This window comes from Bactrocera oleae, chromosome X (genome assembly GCF_042242935.1).
Source record: "Bactrocera oleae isolate idBacOlea1 chromosome X, idBacOlea1, whole genome shotgun sequence".
Lineage (NCBI taxonomy): Eukaryota > Metazoa > Arthropoda > Insecta > Diptera > Tephritidae > Bactrocera > Bactrocera oleae.
In genome coordinates, this window is record NC_091541.1 from 17163559 (window position 1) to 17185513 (window position 21955).

Genomic DNA, 21955 nt, shown 5'->3' on the forward strand with positions numbered 1-21955 from the left:
GAGCAGTTCAGTAAAATTTTTTAGTTTTCAGAATAAGCGGTACCTTATTGAAGTCGTTAATAGACAATTTGGAAGAAAATCAACTTTGAGTCTAAATCTAAGAAGGTGCAATTTTTTCGAAATCCATTGATTACGTGAATTTGTTAATATTGTTATAACACGCAGATTTTGCTTTAGCACAGATCAGTAAAATTTATATTTTTCAGAATAAACGGTACCCTATTGAAGTCCTTAATATCCAATTAGAAAGAAAAGCCCATTGAGTCTTATCTAAGAAAGTGCAATTTTTACGAAATGCTTAGATTGTATAAATTTGTTAATATTGTTATAACATGCAAATTTTCCTTAGCGCAGATCAGTAAAATTTTATATTTTTCAGCGGTATAAGCGGTACCTTATTGAAGTCGTTAATATACAATTTGCAAAAAAAAACCTACTTTGGGTCTAAATCTAAGAAATTGCAATTTTTTCGAAATGCATTGATTATATGAATTTGTTAATATGGTAATAACATACAAATTTTTCCTCAGAAGAGCAGTTCAGTAAAATTTATGTTTTAAGAATAAGCGGTACCTTATTAAAGTCCTTAATATCCAATTAGAAAGAAAATCGAGTTGAGTCTTATCTAAGAAAGTGCAATTTTTACGAAATGCATTGATTATTATGTTTTAAGAATAAACGGTACCTTATTGAAGTCGTTAATATACAATTTGCAAAAAAAAACCGACATTGGGTCTAAATCTAAGAAATTGCAATTTTTTGGAAATGCATTGATTATATGAATTTACTAATATGGTAATAACGTGCACATTTTTCCTCAGAAGAGCAGTTCAGTAAAATTTATGTTTTAAGAATAAGCGGTACCTTATTAAAGTCCTTAATATCCAATTAGAAAGAAAATCGAGTTGAGTCTTATCTAAGAAAGTGCAATTTTTACGAAATGCATTGATTATTATGTTTTAAGAATAAACGGTACCTTATTGAAGTCGTTAATATACAATTTGCAAAAAAAAACCTACTTTGGGTCTAAATCTAAGAAATTGCAATTTTTTCGAAATGCATTGATTATATGAATTTGTTAATATGGTAATAACATACAAATTTTTCCTCAGAAGAGCAGTTCAGTAAAATTTATGTTTTAAGAATAAGCGGTACCTTATTAAAGTCCTTAATATCCAATTAGAAAGAAAATCGAGTTGAGTCTTATCTAAGAAAGTGCAATTTTTACGAAATGCATTGATTATTATGTTTTAAGAATAAACGGTACCTTATTGAAGTCGTTAATATACAATTTGCAAAAAAAAACCGACATTGAGTCTTATCTAAGAAAGTGCAATTTTTACGAAATGCTTAGATTGTATAAATTTGTTAATATTGTTATAACATGCAAATTTTCCTTAGCGCAGATCAGTAAAATTTTATATTTTTCAGCGGTATAAGCGGTACCTTATTGAAGTCGTTAATATACAATTTGCAAAAAAAAACCTACTTTGGGTCTAAATCTAAGAAATTGCAATTTTTTCGAAATGCATTGATTATATGAATTTGTTAATATGGTAATAACATACAAATTTTTCCTCAGAAGAGCAGTTCAGTAAAATTTATGTTTTAAGAATAAACGGTACCTTATTGAAGTCGTTAATATACAATTTGCAAAAAAAACCGATTTTGGGTCTAAATCTAAGAAATTGCAATTTTTTCGAAATGCATTGATTATATGAATTTACTAATATGGTAATAACATGCACATTTTTCCTTAGAAGAGCAGATCAGTAAAAATTATGTTTTTCAGAATAAGCGGTACCTTATTGAAGTCGTTAATATACAATTTGCAAGAAAGTCGACTTTGAGTCTAAAGCTAGGAAAGTGCAATTTTTTTTTAATGCATTGATTATATGAATTTGTTAATATTGTTATAACATGCAAATTTTTCCTTAGCACAGATCTATAAAATTTATGTTTTTTGGAATAAGCGATACCTTTATGAAGTCGCTAATATACAATTTGCAGGAAATTCGACTTTGAGTCTAAATCTAGGAAAGTGCAATTTTTTCTAAATGCATTGTTTATATGAATTTGTTAATATTGTTATAACATGCAACTTTTCCTTAGCGCAGATCAGTAAAATTTATTTTTTTAGAATAAGCGGTACCTTACTGAAGTCGATTATCTACAATTTGCAAGAAAATCGACTTTGAGTCTAAATCTAAGGAAGTGCAATTTTTTCAAAATGCATTGATTATATGAATTTGTTAATCTGGTAATAACAAGCAAATTTTTCCTTAGCGCAGATCTATAAAATTTATGTTTTTTCGAATAAGCGGTACCTTTATGAAGTCGCTAATATACAATTTGCAAGAAAATCGACTTTGAGTTTAAATCTAGGAAAGTGCAATTTTTTCTAAATGCATTGTTTATATGAATTTGTTAATATTGTTATAACATGCAACCTTTTCCTTAGCGCAGATCAGTAAAATTTATGTTTTTTAGAATAAGCGGTACCTTATTGAAGCCGTTAATATACAATTTGCAAGAAAATCGACTTTGAGTCTAAATCTAGGAAAGTGCAATTTCTTCTAAATGCATTGATTATATGAATTTGTTAATATAGTAATAACATACAAATTTTTCCTAAGAAGAGCAGTTCAGTAAAATTTTTTAGTTTTCAGAATAAGCGGTACCTTATTGAAGTCGTTAATAGACAATTTGGAAGAAAATCAACTTTGAGTCTAAATCTAAGAAGGTGCAATTTTTTCGAAATCCATTGATTACGTGAATTTGTTAATATTGTTATAACACGCAGATTTTGCTTTAGCACAGATCAGTAAAATTTATATTTTTCAGAATAAACGGTACCCTATTGAAGTCCTTAATATCCAATTAGAAAGAAAAGCCCATTGAGTCTTATCTAAGAAAGTGCAATTTTTACGAAATGCTTAGATTGTATAAATTTGTTAATATTGTTATAACATGCAAATTTTCCTTAGCGCAGATCAGTAAAATTTTATATTTTTCAGCGGTATAAGCGGTACCTTATTGAAGTCGTTAATATACAATTTGCAAAAAAAAACCTACTTTGGGTCTAAATCTAAGAAATTGCAATTTTTTCGAAATGCATTGATTATATGAATTTGTTAATATGGTAATAACATACAAATTTTTCCTCAGAAGAGCAGTTCAGTAAAATTTATGTTTTAAGAATAAGCGGTACCTTATTAAAGTCCTTAATATCCAATTAGAAAGAAAATCGAGTTGAGTCTTATCTAAGAAAGTGCAATTTTTACGAAATGCATTGATTATTATGTTTTAAGAATAAACGGTACCTTATTGAAGTCGTTAATATACAATTTGCAAAAAAAAACCGACATTGGGTCTAAATCTAAGAAATTGCAATTTTTTGGAAATGCATTGATTATATGAATTTACTAATATGGTAATAACGTGCACATTTTTCCTTAGAAGAGCAGATCAGTAAAAATTATGTTTTTCAGAATAAGCGGTACCTTATTGAAGTCGTTAATATACAATTTGCAAAAAAAAACCTACTTTGGGTCTAAATCTAAGAAAGTGCAATTTTTTCGAAATCCATTAATTATATGAATTTGTTAATATTGTAATAACATGCAAATTTTTTCTCAGAAGAGCTGATCAGAAAAATTTATGATTTTTAGAATAAGCGGAACCTTATTAAAGTCCTTAATATCCAATTAGAAAGAAAATCGAGTTGAGTCTTATCTAAGAAAGTGCAATTTTTACGAAATGCTTAGATTGTATGAATTTGTTAATATTGTTATAACATGCAAATTTTCCTTAGCGCAGATCAGTAAAATTTTATATTTTTCAGCGGTATAAGCGGTACCTTATTGAAGTCGTTAATATACAATTTGCAAAAAAAAACCGACTATGGGTCTAAATCTAAGAAATTGCAATTTTTTCGAAATGCATTGATTATATGAATTTACTTATATGGTAATAACAAACAAATTTTTCCTCAGAAGAGCAGTTCAGTAAAATTTATGTTTTAAGAATAAACGGTACCTTATTGAAGCCGCTAATATACAATTTGCAAAAAAAAAACCGACTTTGGGTCTAAATCTAAGAAATTGCAATTTTTTGGAAATGCATTGATTATATGAATTTACTAATATGGTAATAACATGCACATTTTTCCTTAGAAGAACTTTGGGTCTAAATCTAAGAAATTTCAATTTTTTCGAAATGCATTGATTATATGAATTTACTAATATGGTAATAACGTGCACATTTTTCCTTAGAAGAGCAGATCAGTAAAAATTATGTTTTTCAGAATAAGCGGTACCTTATTGAAGTCGTTAATATACAATTTGCAAAAAAAAACCTACTTTGGGTCTAAATCTAAGAAAGTGCAATTTTTTCGAAATCCATTAATTATATGAATTTGTTAATATTGTAATAACATGCACATTTTTCCTCAGAAGAGCAGTTCAGTAAAATTAATGTTTTAAGAATAAGCGGTACCTTATTAAAGTCCTTAATATCCAATTAGAAAGAAAATCGAGTTGAGTCTTATCTAAGAAAGTGCAATTTTTACGAAATGCATTGATTATTATGTTTTAAGAATAAACGGTACCTTATTGAAGTCGTTAATATACAATTTGCAAAAAAAAAACCGACTTTGGGTCTAAATCTAAGAAATTGCAATTTTTTGGAAATGCATTGATTATATGAATTTACTAATATGGTAATAACGTGCACATTTTTCCTTAGAAGAGCAGATCAGTAAAAATTATGTTTTTCAGAATAAGCGGTACCTTATTGAAGTCGTTAATATACAATTTGCAAAAAAAAACCTACTTTGGGTTTAAATCTAAGAAAGTGCAATTTTTTCGAAATCCATTAATTATATGCATTTGTTAATATTGTAATAACATGCAAATTTTTACTCAGAAGAGCTGATCAGAAAAATTTATGATTTTTAGAATAAGCGGTACCTTATTAAAGTCCTTAATATCCAATTAGAAAGAAAATCGAGTTGAGTCTTATCTAAGAAAGTGCAATTTTTACGAAATGCTTAGATTGTATGAATTTGTTAATATTGTTATAACATGCAAATTTTCCTTAGCGCAGATCAGTAAAATTTTATATTTTTCAGCGGTATAAGCGGTACCTTATTGAAGTCGTTAATATACAATTTGCAAAAAAAAACCGACTATGGGTCTAAATCTAAGAAATTGCAATTTTTTCGAAATGCATTGATTATATGAATTTACTAATATGGTAATAACAAACAAATTTTTCCTCAGAAGAGCAGTTCAGTAAAATTTATGTTTTAAGAATAAACGGTACCTTATTGAAGCCGCTAATATACAATTTGCAAAAAAAAAACCGACTTTGGGTCTAAATCTAAGAAATTGCAATTTTTTGGAAATGCATTGATTATATGAATTTACTAATATGGTAATAAAATGCACATTTTTCCTCAGAAGAGCAGTTCAGTAAAATTTATATTTTAAGAATAAACGGTACCTTATTGAAGCCGCTAATATACAATTTGCAAAAAAAAAACCGACTTTGGGTCTAAATCTAAGGAATTTCAATTTTTTCGAAATGCATTGATTATATGAATTTACTAATATGGTAATAACATGCACATTTTTCCTTAGAAGAACTTTGGGTCTAAATCTAAGAAATTTCAATTTTTTCGAAATGCATTGATTATATGAATTTACTAATATGGTAATAACATGCACATTTTTCCTTAGAAGAGCAGATCAGTAAAAATTATGTTTTTCAGAATAAGCGATACCTTATTGAAATCGTTAATATACAATTTGCAAAAAAAAACCTACTTTGGGTCTAAATCTAAGAAAGTGCAATTTTTTCGAAATCCATTAATTATATGAATTTGTTAATATTGTAATAAGATGCAAATTTTTACTCAGAAGAGCTGATCAGAAAAATTTATGATTTTTAGAATAAGAAAGTGCAATTTTTACGAAATGCTTAGATTGTATAAATTTGTTAATATTGTTATAACATGCAAATTTTCCTTAGCGCAGATCAGTAAAATTTTATATTTTTCAGCGGTATAAGCGGTACCTTATTGAAGTCGTTAATATACAATTTGCAAAAAAAAACCTACTTTGGGTCTAAATCTAAGAAATTGCAATTTTTTCGAAATGCATTGATTATATGAATTTGTTAATATGGTAATAACATACAAATTTTTCCTCAGAAGAGCAGTTCAGTAAAATTTATGTTTTAAGAATAAACGGTACCTTATTGAAGTCGTTAATATACAATTTGCAAAAAAAAACCGATTTTGGGTCTAAATCTAAGAAATTGCAATTTTTTCGAAATGCATTGATTATATGAATTTACTAATATGGTAATAACATGCACATTTTTCCTTAGAAGAGCAGATCAGTAAAAATTATGTTTTTCAGAATAAGCGGTACCTTATTGAAGTCGTTAATATACAATTTGCAAGAAAGTCGACTTTGAGTCTAAAGCTAGGAAAGTGCAATTTTTTTTTAATGCATTGATTATATGAATTTGTTAATATTGTTATAACATGCAAATTTTTCCTTAGCACAGATCTATAAAATTTATGTTTTTTGGAATAAGCGATACCTTTATGAAGTCGCTAATATACAATTTGCAGGAAATTCGACTTTGAGTCTAAATCTAGGAAAGTGCAATTTTTTCTAAATGCATTGTTTATATGAATTTGTTAATATTGTTATAACATGCAACTTTTCCTTAGCGCAGATCAGTAAAATTTATTTTTTTAGAATAAGCGGTACCTTACTGAAGTCGATTATATACAATTTGCAAGAAAATCGACTTTGAGTCTAAATCTAAGGAAGTGCAATTTTTTCAAAATGCATTGATTATATGAATTTGTTAATCTGGTAATAACAAGCAAATTTTTCCTTAGCGCAGATCTATAAAATTTATGTTTTTTCGAATAAGCGGTACCTTTATGAAGTCGCTAATATACAATTTGCAAGAAAATCGACTTTGAGTTTAAATCTAGGAAAGTGCAATTTTTTCTAAATGCATTGTTTATATGAATTTGTTAATATTGTTATAACATGCAACCTTTTCCTTAGCGCAGATCAGTAAAATTTATGTTTTTTAGAATAAGCGGTACCTTATTGAAGCCGTTAATATACAATTTGCAAGAAAATCGACTTTGAGTCTAAATCTAGGAAAGTGCAATTTCTTCTAAATGCATTGATTATATGAATTTGTTAATATAGTAATAACATACAAATTTTTCCTAAGAAGAGCAGTTCAGTAAAATTTTTTAGTTTTCAGAATAAGCGGTACCTTATTGAAGTCGTTAATAGACAATTTGGAAGAAAATCAACTTTGAGTCTAAATCTAAGAAGGTGCAATTTTTTCGAAATCCATTGATTACGTGAATTTGTTAATATTGTTATAACACGCAGATTTTGCTTTAGCACAGATCAGTAAAATTTATGTTTTTCAGAATAAACGGTACCCTATTGAAGTCCTTAATATCCAATTAGAAAGAAAAGCCCATTGAGTCTTATCTAAGAAAGTGCAATTTTTACGAAATGCTTAGATTGTATGAATTTGTTACTATTGTTATAACATGCAAATTTTCCTTAGCGCAGATCAGTAAAATTTTATATTTTTCAGCGGTATAAGCGGTACCTTATTGAAGTCGTTAATATACAATTTGCAAAAAAAAACCTACTTTGGGTCTAAATCTAAGAAATTGCAATTTTTTCGAAATGCATTGATTATATGAATTTGTTAATATGGTAATAACATACAAATTTTTCCTCAGAAGAGCAGTTCAGTAAAATTTATGTTTTAAGAATAAGCGGTACCTTATTAAAGTCCTTAATATCCAATTAGAAAGAAAATCGAGTTGAGTCTTATCTAGGAAAGTGCAATTTTTACGAAATGCATTGATTATTATGTTTTAAGAATAAACGGTACCTTATTGAAGTCGTTAATATACAATTTGCAAAAAAAAACCGACATTGGGTCTAAATCTAAGAAATTGCAATTTTTTGGAAATGCATTGATTATATGAATTTACTAATATGGTAATAACATGCACATTTTTCCTCAGAAGAGCAGTTCAGTAAAATTTATGTTTTAAGAATAAGCGGTACCTTATTAAAGTCCTTAATATCCAATTAGAAAGAAAATCGAGTTGAGTCTTATCTAAGAAAGTGCAATTTTTACGAAATGCATTGATTATTATGTTTTAAGAATAAACGGTACCTTATTGAAGTCGTTAATATACAATTTGCAAAAAAAAACCGACTTTGGGTCTAAATCTAAGAAATTGCAATTTTTTGGAAATGCATTGATTATATGAATTTACTAATATGGTAATAACGTGCACATTTTTCCTTAGAAGAGCAGATCAGTAAAAATTATGTTTTTCAGAATAAGCGGTACCTTATTGAAGTCGTTAATATACAATTTGCAAAAAAAAACCTACTTTGGGTCTAAATCTAAGAAAGTGCAATTTTTTCGAAATCCATTAATTATATGAATTTGTTAATATTGTAATAACATGCAAATTTTTACTCAGAAGAGCTGATCAGAAAAATTTATGATTTTTAGAATAAGCGGTACCTTATTAAAGTCCTTAATATCCAATTAGAAAGAAAATCGAGTTGAGTCTTATCTAAGAAAGTGCAATTTTTACGAAATGCTTAGATTGTATGAATTTGTTAATATTGTTATAACATGCAAATTTTCCTTAGCGCAGATCAGTAAAATTTTATATTTTTCAGCGGTATAAGCGGTACCTTATTGAAGTCGTTAATATACAATTTGCAAAAAAAAACCTTCTTTGGGTCTAAATCTAAGAAATTGCAATTTTTTCGAAATGCATTGATTATATGAATTTGTTAATATGGTAATAACATACAAATTTTTCCTCAGAAGAGCAGTTCAGTAAAATTTATGGTTTAAGAATAAACGGTACCTTATTGAAGTCGTTAATATACAATTTGCAAAAAAAAACCGACTATGGGTCTAAATCTAAGAAATTGCAATTTTTTCGAAATGCATTGATTATATGAATTTACTAATATGGTAATAACATGCACATTTTTCCTTAGAAGAGCAGATCAGTAAAAATTATGTTTTTCAGAATAAGCGGTACCTTATTGAAGTCGTTAATATACAATTTGCAAGAAAATCGACTTTGAGTCTAAATCTAGGAAAGTGCAATTTTTTTTTAATGCATTGATTATATGAATTTGTTAATATTGTTATAACATGCAAATTTTTCCTTAGCGCAGATCTATAAAATTTATGTTTTTTGGAATAAGCGATACCTTTATGAAGTCGCTAATATACAATTTGCAGGAAAATCGACTTGAGTCTAAATCTAGGAAAGTGCAATTTTTTCTAAATGCATTGTTTATATGAATTTGTTAATATTGTTATAACATGCAACTTTTTCCTTAGCGCAGATCAGTAAAATTTATGTTTTTTAGAATAAGCGGTACCTTACTGAAGTTGATTATATACAATTTGCAAGAAAATCGACTTTGAGTCTAAATCTAAGGAAGTGCAATTTTTTCAAAATGCATTGATTATATGAATTTGTTAATATGTTAATAACATGCAAATTTTTCCTTAGCGCAGAGCTATAAAATTTATGTTTTTTCGAATAAGCGGTACGTTTATGAAGTCGTTAATATACAATTTGCAAAAAAAAACCTACTTTGGGTCTAAATCTAAGAAAGTGCAATTTTTTCGAAATCCACTAATTATAGGAATTTGTTAATATTGTAATAACATGCAAATTTTTACTCAGAAGAGCTGATCAGAAAAATTTATGATTTTTAGAATAAGCGGTACCTTATTAAAGTCCTTAATATTAAATTAGAAAGAAAATCGAGTTGAGTCTTATCTAAGAAAGTGCAATTTTTACGAAATGCTTAGATTGTTTGAAATTGTTAATATTGTTATAAATGCAAATTTTCCTTAGCGCAGATCAGTAAAATTTTATATTTTTCAGCGGTATAAGCGGTACCTTATTGAAGTCGTTAATATACAATTTGCAAAAAAAAACCTACTTTGGGTCTAAATCTAAGAAATTGCAATTTTTTCGAAATGCATTGATTATATGAATTTGTTAATATGGTAATAACATACAAATTTTTCCTCAGAAGAGCAGTTCAGTAAAATTTATGTTTTAAGAATAAACGGTACCTTATTGAAGTCGGTAATATACAATTTGCAAAAAAAAACCTACTTTGGGTCTAAATCTAAGAAATTGCAATTTTTTCGAAATGCATTGATTATATGAATTTGTTAATATGGTAATAACATACAAATTTTTCCTCAGAAGAGCAGTTCAGTAAAATTTATGTTTTAAGAATAAGCGGTACCTTATTAAAGTCCTTAATATCCAATTAGAAAGAAAATCGAGTTGAGTCTTATCTAAGAAAGTGCAATTTTTACGAAATGCATTGATTATTATGTTTTAAGAATAAACGGTACCTTATTGAAGTCGTTAATATACAATTTGCAAAAAAAAACCGACATTGGGTCTAAATCTAAGAAATTGCAATTTTTTGGAAATGCATTGATTATATGAATTTACTAATATGGTAATAACATGCACATTTTTCCTCAGAAGAGCAGTTCAGTAAAATTTATGTTTTAAGAATAAGCGGTACCTTATTAAAGTCCTTAATATCCAATTAGAAAGAAAATCGAGTTGAGTCTTATCTAAGAAAGTGCAATTTTTACGAAATGCATTGATTATTATGTTTTAAGAATAAACGGTACCTTATTGAAGTCGTTAATATACAATTTGCAAAAAAAAACCGACTTTGGGTCTAAATCTAAGAAATTGCAATTTTTTGGAAATGCATTGATTATATGAATTTACTAATATGGTAATAACGTGCACATTTTTCCTTAGAAGAGCAGATCAGTAAAAATTATGTTTCTCAGAATAAGCGGTACCTTATTGAAGTCGTTAATATACAATTTGCAAAAAAAAACCTACTTTGGGTCTAAATCTAAGAAAGTGCAATTTTTTCGAAATCCATTAATTATATGAATTTGTTAATATTGTAATAACATGCAAATTTTTACTCAGAAGAGCTGATCAGAAAAATTTATGATTTTTAGAATAAGCGGTACCTTATTAAAGTCCTTAATATCCAATTAGAAAGAAAATCGAGTTAAGTCTTATCTAAGAAAGTGCAATTTTTACGAAATGCTTAGATTGTATGAATTTGTTAATATTGTTATAACATGCAAATTTTCCTTAGCGCAGATCAGTAAAATTTTATATTTTTCAGCGGTATAAGCGGTACCTTATTGAAGTCGTTAATATACAATTTGCAAAAAAAAACCTTCTTTGGGTCTAAATCTAAGAAATTGCAATTTTTTCGAAATGCATTGATTATATGAATTTGTTAATATGGTAATAACATACAAATTTTTCCTCAGAAGAGCAGTTCAGTAAAATTTATGTTTTAAGAATAAACGGTACCTTATTGAAGTCGTTAATATACAATTTGCAAAAAAAAACCGACTATGGGTCTAAATCTAAGAAATTGCAATTTTTTCGAAATGCATTGATTATATGAATATTTGATTATAGGAATAAGCGATACCTTTATGAAGTCGCTAATATACAATTTGCAGGAAAATCGACTTGAGTCTAAATCTAGGAAAGTGCAATTTTTTCTAAATGCATTGTTTATATGAATTTGTTAATATTGTTATAACATGCAACTTTTTCCTTAGCGCAGATCAGTAAAATTTATGTTTTTTAGAATAAGCGGTACCTTACTGAAGTCGATTATATACAATTTGCAAGAAAATCGACTTTGAGTCTAAATCTAAGGAAGTGCAATTTTTTCAAAATGCATTGATTATATGAATTTGTTAATATGTTAATAACATGCAAATTTTTCCTTAGCGCAGAGCTATAAAATTTATGTTTTTTCGAATAAGCGGTACGTTTATGAAGTCGTTAATATACAATTTGCAAAAAAATCCTACTTTGGGTCTAAATCTAAGAAAGTGCAATTTTTTCGAAATCCACTAATTATAGGAATTTGTTAATATTGTAATAACATGCAAATTTTTACTCAGAAGAGCTGATCAGAAAAATTTATGATTTTTAGAATAAGCGGTACCTTATTAAAGTCCTTAATATTAAATTAGAAAGAAAATCGAGTTGAGTCTTATCTAAGAAAATTTTATATTTTTCAGCGGTATAAGCGGTACCTTATTGAAGTCGTTAATATACAATTTGCAAAAAAAAACCTACTTTGGGTCTAAATCTAAGAAATTGCAATTTTTTCGAAATGCATTGATTATATGAATTTGTTAATATGGTAATAACATACAAATTTTTCCTCAGAAGAGCAGTTCAGTAAAATTTATGTTTTAAGAATAAACGGTACCTTATTGAAGTCGGTAATATACAATTTGCAAAAAAAAACCTACTTTGGGTCTAAATCTAAGAAATTGCAATTTTTTCGAAATGCATTGATTATATGAATTTGTTAATATGGTAATAACATACAAATTTTTCCTCAGAAGAGCAGTTCAGTAAAATTTATGTTTTAAGAATAAGCGGTACCTTATTAAAGTCCTTAATATCCAATTAGAAAGAAAATCGAGTTGAGTCTTATCTAAGAAAGTGCAATTTTTACGAAATGCATTGATTATTATGTTTTAAGAATAAACGGTACCTTATTGAAGTCGTTAATATACAATTTGCAAAAAAAACCGACATTGGGTCTAAATCTAAGAAATTGCAATTTTTTGGAAATGCATTGATTATATGAATTTACTAATATGGTAATAACATGCACATTTTTCCTCAGAAGAGCAGTTCAGTAAAATTTATGTTTTAAGAATAAGCGGTACCTTATTAAAGTCCTTAATATCCAATTAGAAAGAAAATCGAGTTGAGTCTTATCTAAGAAAGTGCAATTTTTACGAAATGCATTGATTATTATGTTTTAAGAATAAACGGTACCTTATTGAAGTCGTTAATATACAATTTGCAAAAAAAAACCGACTTTGGGTCTAAATCTAAGAAATTGCAATTTTTTGGAAATGCATTGATTATATGAATTTACTAATATGGTAATAACGTGCACATTTTTCCTTAGAAGAGCAGATCAGTAAAAATTATGTTTTTCAGAATAAGCGGTACCTTAGTGAAGTCGTTAATATACAATTTGCAAAAAAAAACCTACTTTGGGTCTAAATCTAAGAAAGTGCAATTTTTTCGAAATCCATTAATTATATGAATTTGTTAATATTGTAATAACATGCAAATTTTTACTCAGAAGAGCTGATCAGAAAAATTTATGATTTTTAGAATAAGCGGTACCTTAATAGAGTCCTTAATATCCAATTAGAAAGAAAATCGAGTTAAGTCTTATCTAAGAAAGTGCAATTTTTACGAAATGCTTAGATTGTATGAATTTGTTAATATTGTTATAACATGCAAATTTTCCTTAGCGCAGAACAGTAAAATTTTATATTTTTCAGCGGTATAAGCGGTACCTTATTGAAGTCGTTAATATACAATTTGCAAAAAAAAACCTTCTTTGGGTCTAAATCTAAGAAATTGCAATTTTTTCGAAATGCATTGATTATATGAATTTGTTAATATGGTAATAACATACAAATTTTTCCTCAGAAGAGCAGTTCAGTAAAATTTATGTTTTAAGAATAAGCGGTACCTTATTAAAGTCCTTAATATCCAATTAGAAAGAAAATCGAGTTGAGTCTTATCTAAGAAAGTGCAATTTTTACGAAATGCATTGATTATTATGTTTTAAGAATAAACGGTACCTTATTGAAGTCGTTAATATACAATTTGCAAAAAAAAACCGACATTGGGTCTAAATCTAAGAAATTGCAATTTTTTGGAAATGCATTGATTATATGAATTTACTAATATGGTAATAACATGCACATTTTTCCTCAGAAGAGCAGTTCAGTAAAATTTATGTTTTAAGAATAAGCGGTACCTTATTAAAGTCCTTAATATCCAATTAGAAAGAAAATCGAGTTGAGTCTTATCTAAGAAAGTGCAATTTTTACGAAATGCATTGATTATTATGTTTTAAGAATAAACGGTACCTTATTGAAGTCGTTAATATACAATTTGCAAAAAAAAACCGACTTTGGGTCTAAATCTAAGAAATTGCAATTTTTTGGAAATGCATTGATTATATGAATTTACTAATATGGTAATAACGTGCACATTTTTCCTTAGAAGAGCAGATCAGTAAAAATTATGTTTTTCAGAATAAGCGGTACCTTATTGAAGTCGTTAATATACAATTTGCAAGAAAATCGACTTTGAGTCTAAATCTAGGAAAGTGCAATTTTTTTTTAATGCATTGATTATATGAATTTGTTAATATGTTAATAACATGCAAATTTTTCCTTAGCGCAGAGCTATAAAATTTATGTTTTTTCGAATAAGCGGTACGTTTATGAAGTCGTTAATATACAATTTGCAAAAAAAAACCTACTTTGGGTCTAAATCTAAGAAAGTGCAATTTTTTCGAAATCCACTAATTATAGGAATTTGTTAATATTGTAATAACATGCAAATTTTTACTCAGAAGAGCTGATCAGAAAAATTTATGATTTTTAGAATAAGCGGTACCTTATTAAAGTCCTTAATATTAAATTAGAAAGAAAATCGAGTTGAGTCTTATCTAAGAAAATTTTATATTTTTCAGCGGTATAAGCGGTACCTTATTGAAGTCGTTAATATACAATTTGCAAAAAAAAACCTACTTTGGGTCTAAATCTAAGAAATTGCAATTTTTTCGAAATGCATTGATTATATGAATTTGTTAATATGGTAATAACATACAAATTTTTCCTCAGAAGAGCAGTTCAGTAAAATTTATGTTTTAAGAATAAACGGTACCTTATTGAAGTCGTTAATATACAATTTGCAAAAAAAAACCGATTTTGGGTCTAAATCTAAGAAATTGCAATTTTTTCGAAATGCATTGATTATATGAATTTACTAATATGGTAATAACATGCACATTTTTCCTTAGAAGAGCAGATCAGTAAAAATTATGTTTTTCAGAATAAGCGGTACCTTATTGAAGTCGTTAATATACAATTTGCAAGAAAGTCGACTTTGAGTCTAAAGCTAGGAAAGTGCAATTTTTTTTTAATGCATTGATTATATGAATTTGTTAATATTGTTATAACATGCAAATTTTTCCTTAGCACAGATCTATAAAATTTATGTTTTTTGGAATAAGCGATACCTTTATGAAGTCGCTAATATACAATTTGCAGGAAATTCGACTTTGAGTCTAAATCTAGGAAAGTGCAATTTTTTCTAAATGCATTGTTTATATGAATTTGTTAATATTGTTATAACATGCAACTTTTCCTTAGCGCAGATCAGTAAAATTTATTTTTTTAGAATAAGCGGTACCTTACTGAAGTCGATTATATACAATTTGCAAGAAAATCGACTTTGAGTCTAAATCTAAGGAAGTGCAATTTTTTCAAAATGCATTGATTATATGAATTTGTTAATCTGGTAATAACAAGCAAATTTTTCCTTAGCGCAGATCTATAAAATTTATGTTTTTTCGAATAAGCGGTACCTTTATGAAGTCGCTAATATACAATTTGCAAGAAAATCGACTTTGAGTTTAAATCTAGGAAAGTGCAATTTTTTCTAAATGCATTGTTTATATGAATTTGTTAATATTGTTATAACATGCAACCTTTTCCTTAGCGCAGATCAGTAAAATTTATGTTTTTTAGAATAAGCGGTACCTTATTGAAGCCGTTAATATACAATTTGCAAGAAAATCGACTTTGAGTCTAAATCTAGGAAAGTGCAATTTCTTCTAAATGCATTGATTATATGAATTTGTTAATATAGTAATAACATACAAATTTTTCCTAAGAAGAGCAGTTCAGTAAAATTTTTTAGTTTTCAGAATAAGCGGTACCTTATTGAAGTCGTTAATAGACAATTTGGAAGAAAATCAACTTTGAGTCTAAATCTAAGAAGGTGCAATTTTTTCGAAATCCATTGATTACGTGAATTTGTTAATATTGTTATAACACGCAGATTTTGCTTTAGCACAGATCAGTAAAATTTATGTTTTTCAGAATAAACGGTACCCTATTGAAGTCCTTAATATCCAATTAGAAAGAAAAGCCCATTGAGTCTTATCTAAGAAAGTGCAATTTTTACGAAATGCTTAGATTGTATGAATTTGTTACTATTGTTATAACATGCAAATTTTCCTTAGCGCAGATCAGTAAAATTTTATATTTTTCAGCGGTATAAGCGGTACCTTATTGAAGTCGTTAATATACAATTTGCAAAAAAAAACCTACTTTGGGTCTAAATCTAAGAAATTGCAATTTTTTCGAAATGCATTGATTATATGAATTTGTTAATATGGTAATAACATACAAATTTTTCCTCAGAAGAGCAGTTCAGTAAAATTTATGTTTTAAGAATAAGCGGTACCTTATTAAAGTCCTTAATATCCAATTAGAAAGAAAATCGAGTTGAGTCTTATCTAGGAAAGTGCAATTTTTACGAAATGCATTGATTATTATGTTTTAAGAATAAACGGTACCTTATTGAAGTCGTTAATATACAATTTGCAAAAAAAAACCGACATTGGGTCTAAATCTAAGAAATTGCAATTTTTTGGAAATGCATTGATTATATGAATTTACTAATATGGTAATAACATGCACATTTTTCCTCAGAAGAGCAGTTCAGTAAAATTTATGTTTTAAGAATAAGCGGTACCTTATTAAAGTCCTTAATATCCAATTAGAAAGAAAATCGAGTTGAGTCTTATCTAAGAAAGTGCAATTTTTACGAAATGCATTGATTATTATGTTTTAAGAATAAACGGTACCTTATTGAAGTCGTTAATATACAATTTGCAAAAAAAAACCGACTTTGGGTCTAAATCTAAGAAATTGCAATTTTTTGGAAATGCATTGATTATATGAATTTACTAATATGGTAATAACGTGCACATTTTTCCTTAGAAGAGCAGATCAGTAAAAATTATGTTTTTCAGAATAAGCGGTACCTTATTGAAGTCGTTAATATACAATTTGCAAAAAAAAACCTACTTTGGGTCTAAATCTAAGAAAGTGCAATTTTTTCGAAATCCATTAATTATATGAATTTGTTAATATTGTAATAACATGCAAATTTTTACTCAGAAGAGCTGATCAGAAAAATTTATGATTTTTAGAATAAGCGGTACCTTATTAAAGTCCTTAATATCCAATTAGAAAGAAAATCGAGTTGAGTCTTATCTAAGAAAGTGCAATTTTTACGAAATGCTTAGATTGTATGAATTTGTTAATATTGTTATAACATGCAAATTTTCCTTAGCGCAGATCAGTAAAATTTTATATTTTTCAGCGGTATAAGCGGTACCTTATTGAAGTCGTTAATATACAATTTGCAAAAAAAAACCTTCTTTGGGTCTAAATCTAAGAAATTGCAATTTTTTCGAAATGCATTGATTATATGAATTTGTTAATATGGTAATAACATACAAATTTTTCCTCAGAAGAGCAGTTCAGTAAAATTTATGGTTTAAGAATAAACGGTACCTTATTGAAGTCGTTAATATACAATTTGCAAAAAAAAACCGACTATGGGTCTAAATCTAAGAAATTGCAATTTTTTCGAAATGCATTGATTATATGAATTTACTAATATGGTAATAACATGCACATTTTTCCTTAGAAGAGCAGATCAGTAAAAATTATGTTTTTCAGAATAAGCGGTACCTTATTGAAGTCGTTAATATACAATTTGCAAGAAAATCGACTTTGAGTCTAAATCTAGGAAAGTGCAATTTTTTTTTAATGCATTGATTATATGAATTTGTTAATATTGTTATAACATGCAAATTTTTCCTTAGCGCAGATCTATAAAATTTATGTTTTTTGGAATAAGCGATACCTTTATGAAGTCGCTAATATACAATTTGCAGGAAAATCGACTTGAGTCTAAATCTAGGAAAGTGCAATTTTTTCTAAATGCATTGTTTATATGAATTTGTTAATATTGTTATAACATGCAACTTTTTCCTTAGCGCAGATCAGTAAAATTTATGTTTTTTAGAATAAGCGGTACCTTACTGAAGTTGATTATATACAATTTGCAAGAAAATCGACTTTGAGTCTAAATCTAAGGAAGTGCAATTTTTTCAAAATGCATTGATTATATGAATTTGTTAATATGTTAATAACATGCAAATTTTTCCTTAGCGCAGAGCTATAAAATTTATGTTTTTTCGAATAAGCGGTACGTTTATGAAGTCGTTAATATACAATTTGCAAAAAAAAACCTACTTTGGGTCTAAATCTAAGAAAGTGCAATTTTTTCGAAATCCACTAATTATAGGAATTTGTTAATATTGTAATAACATGCAAATTTTTACTCAGAAGAGCTGATCAGAAAAATTTATGATTTTTAGAATAAGCGGTACCTTATTAAAGTCCTTAATATTAAATTAGAAAGAAAATCGAGTTGAGTCTTATCTAAGAAAGTGCAATTTTTACGAAATGCTTAGATTGTTTGAAATTGTTAATATTGTTATAAATGCAAATTTTCCTTAGCGCAGATCAGTAAAATTTTATATTTTTCAGCGGTATAAGCGGTACCTTATTGAAGTCGTTAATATACAATTTGCAAAAAAAAACCTACTTTGGGTCTAAATCTAAGAAATTGCAATTTTTTCGAAATGCATTGATTATATGAATTTGTTAATATGGTAATAACATACAAATTTTTCCTCAGAAGAGCAGTTCAGTAAAATTTATGTTTTAAGAATAAACGGTACCTTATTGAAGTCGGTAATATACAATTTGCAAAAAAAAACCTACTTTGGGTCTAAATCTAAGAAATTGCAATTTTTTCGAAATGCATTGATTATATGAATTTGTTAATATGGTAATAACATACAAATTTTTCCTCAGAAGAGCAGTTCAGTAAAATTTATGTTTTAAGAATAAGCGGTACCTTATTAAAGTCCTTAATATCCAATTAGAAAGAAAATCGAGTTGAGTCTTATCTAAGAAAGTGCAATTTTTACGAAATGCATTGATTATTATGTTTTAAGAATAAACGGTACCTTATTGAAGTCGTTAATATACAATTTGCAAAAAAAAACCGACATTGGGTCTAAATCTAAGAAATTGCAATTTTTTGGAAATGCATTGATTATATGAATTTACTAATATGGTAATAACATGCACATTTTTCCTCAGAAGAGCAGTTCAGTAAAATTTATGTTTTAAGAATAAGCGGTACCTTATTAAAGTCCTTAATATCCAATTAGAAAGAAAATCGAGTTGAGTCTTATCTAAGAAAGTGCAATTTTTACGAAATGCATTGATTATTATGTTTTAAGAATAAACGGTACCTTATTGAAGTCGTTAATATACAATTTGCAAAAAAAAACCGACTTTGGGTCTAAATCTAAGAAATTGCAATTTTTTGGAAATGCATTGATTATATGAATTTACTAATATGGTAATAACGTGCACATTTTTCCTTAGAAGAGCAGATCAGTAAAAATTATGTTTCTCAGAATAAGCGGTACCTTATTGAAGTCGTTAATATACAATTTGCAAAAAAAAACCTACTTTGGGTCTAAATCTAAGAAAGTGCAATTTTTTCGAAATCCATTAATTATATGAATTTGTTAATATTGTAATAACATGCAAATTTTTACTCAGAAGAGCTGATCAGAAAAATTTATGATTTTTAGAATAAGCGGTACCTTATTAAAGTCCTTAATATCCAATTAGAAAGAAAATCGAGTTAAGTCTTATCTAAGAAAGTGCAATTTTTACGAAATGCTTAGATTGTATGAATTTGTTAATATTGTTATAACATGCAAATTTTCCTTAGCGCAGATCAGTAAAATTTTATATTTTTCAGCGGTATAAGCGGTACCTTATTGAAGTCGTTAATATACAATTTGCAAAAAAAAACCTTCTTTGGGTCTAAATCTAAGAAATTGCAATTTTTTCGAAATGCATTGATTATATGAATTTGTTAATATGGTAATAACATACAAATTTTTCCTCAGAAGAGCAGTTCAGTAAAATTTATGTTTTAAGAATAAACGGTACCTTATTGAAGTCGTTAATATACAATTTGCAAAAAAAAACCGACTATGGGTCTAAATCTAAGAAATTGCAATTTTTTCGAAATGCATTGATTATATGAATATTTGATTATAGGAATAAGCGATACCTTTATGAAGTCGCTAATATACAATTTGCAGGAAAATCGACTTGAGTCTAAATCTAGGAAAGTGCAATTTTTTCTAAATGCATTGTTTATATGAATTTGTTAATATTGTTATAACATGCAACTTTTTCCTTAGCGCAGATCAGTAAAATTTATGTTTTTTAGAATAAGCGGTACCTTACTGAAGTCGATTATATACAATTTGCAAGAAAATCGACTTTGAGTCTAAATCTAAGGAAGTGCAATTTTTTCAAAATGCATTGATTATATGAATTTGTTAATATGTTAATAACATGCAAATTTTTCCTTAGCGCAGAGCTATAAAATTTATGTTTTTTCGAATAAGCGGTACGTTTATGAAGTCGTTAATATACAATTTGCAAAAAAATCCTACTTTGGGTCTAAATCTAAGAAAGTGCAATTTTTTCGAAATCCACTAATTATAGGAATTTGTTAATATTGTAATAACATGCAAATTTTTACTCAGAAGAGCTGATCAGAAAAATTTATGATTTTTAGAATAAGCGGTACCTTATTAAAGTCCTTAATATTAAATTAGAAAGAAAATCGAGTTGAGTCTTATCTAAGAAAATTTTATATTTTTCAGCGGTATAAGCGGTACCTTATTGAAGTCGTTAATATACAATTTGCAAAAAAAAACCTACTTTGGGTCTAAATCTAAGAAATTGCAATTTTTTCGAAATGCATTGATTATATGAATTTGTTAATATGGTAATAACATACAAATTTTTCCTCAGAAGAGCAGTTCAGTAAAATTTATGTTTTAAGAATAAACGGTACCTTATTGAAGTCGGTAATATACAATTTGCAAAAAAAAACCTACTTTGGGTCTAAATCTAAGAAATTGCAATTTTTTCGAAATGCATTGATTATATGAATTTGTTAATATGGTAATAACATACAAATTTTTCCTCAGAAGAGCAGTTCAGTAAAATTTATGTTTTAAGAATAAGCGGTACCTTATTAAAGTCCTTAATATCCAATTAGAAAGAAAATCGAGTTGAGTCTTATCTAAGAAAGTGCAATTTTTACGAAATGCATTGATTATTATGTTTTAAGAATAAACGGTACCTTATTGAAGTCGTTAATATACAATTTGCAAAAAAAACCGACATTGGGTCTAAATCTAAGAAATTGCAATTTTTTGGAAATGCATTGATTATATGAATTTACTAATATGGTAATAACATGCACATTTTTCCTCAGAAGAGCAGTTCAGTAAAATTTATGTTTTAAGAATAAGCGGTACCTTATTAAAGTCCTTAATATCCAATTAGAAAGAAAATCGAGTTGAGTCTTATCTAAGAAAGTGCAATTTTTACGAAATGCATTGATTATTATGTTTTAAGAATAAACGGTACCTTATTGAAGTCGTTAATATACAATTTGCAAAAAAAAACCGACTTTGGGTCTAAATCTAAGAAATTGCAATTTTTTGGAAATGCATTGATTATATGAATTTACTAATATGGTAATAACGTGCACATTTTTCCTTAGAAGAGCAGATCAGTAAAAATTATGTTTTTCAGAATAAGCGGTACCTTAGTGAAGTCGTTAATATACAATTTGCAAAAAAAAACCTACTTTGGGTCTAAATCTAAGAAAGTGCAATTTTTTCGAAATCCATTAATTATATGAATTTGTTAATAT